Source organism: Aplysia californica, unplaced genomic scaffold (genome assembly GCF_000002075.1).
Source record: "Aplysia californica isolate F4 #8 unplaced genomic scaffold, AplCal3.0 scaffold00710, whole genome shotgun sequence".
In the NCBI taxonomy this organism is placed as follows: domain Eukaryota; kingdom Metazoa; phylum Mollusca; class Gastropoda; order Aplysiida; family Aplysiidae; genus Aplysia; species Aplysia californica.
The window spans coordinates 167,610-168,866 of NW_004797980.1; positions in this window are offsets into that span (position 1 = coordinate 167,610).

Consider the following 1,257-nt stretch of genomic DNA (forward strand, 5'->3'; position numbering starts at 1 on the left):
CACACACACTCTCTCACACACACACACACACTTACACACTCTCATATTTTTTTCCAAAATGATTAAATGGATAAACGAAATGATAAACAAATAAATGAATAAATAAATCAGTAAGTAGATAAACAAATGAATGAATGAACGAATGAATGAAACTCGCCATTCATGTACAAACCCACACATCCCCATTCCCCTATGTCCTTCAAAGTGGTCCCAGTTTCTGTGATGACTCTAAAGCCCTAAGAAAGCCTAGAGATTTGGTGTCTAAAGGGTGCTAGGCTCAAAAACGTGATCAGTCATAATATAGCGCTACTGAGGCGGGGAGGGGGTTAAATTCGTGGGGAGAAAGAGGGGCGAGAAAGAGAGAGAGAGAGAGAGAGAGAGAGAGAGAGAGAGAGAGAGAGAGAGAGAGAGAGAGAGAGAGAGAGAGAGAGAGAGAGAAGGAGCTGTTTGCATAATATGCTAGTGTTTGTGTCAGTGTGTCAGTGCGCGTGCATGTGTGTGTATGTGTGTGTAAAGACAAGGGGAGTAGATAGGTAGTAACTAAGACTAATCTCGTTAGTAACACATACGGTCTAATATAAGATAGTTAGAACGCATGTATGTGTGTGTTGGAAAGGGAGGGGGGGCGGGGCGCAGGGGTGGAGTTGGGGTATTTTGGCAAAGTAAAAGATGCAAAGTTCAGTTTATACACACAATAGAAGATGATAAGAACACGATAATGTATACTAGCGTCTCATAATTGGTCGCTTTTAAGCACAATGGGGCTATAACGAAAAACGCTGTTTTGAGAAAGTCGAAGGAAAATGTTTGCCCTTGTTCAGTTTCTTTTAAAGACACGAAGAGTTTTCTCTAAATCCATACAAATATACACACCAATGAAACCAAACCACTCCGAGAGGTAGGGCAATGCCCACTTTTGGTGCAGGTCAAGATTTCTGGAAACCCCCGAAATCTGGGTTAGCCCACTTGTCCTTAAAAGTGACCAATAAACACTCAATATGATATAATATATACAACGAATAATAAAGGAACAAGAACATGCAAACGAAGGCCCCACAGCTAACTGTCAGTTTATACCAAGAATAAAGCATGACCCCCCAAAAATTTCAGACGGGTAGACCATCCCATAACTATTTTCAGTTTTCACAATTTAATAATAAAGGATAATACGACATGTAAGTAAGAACCCTCAGACCAGTAACCTGTCTCAAGAAGTTTTGTCTTCTTTGAGCCGCCCTCCCCTTTTTCCTTCCTCTC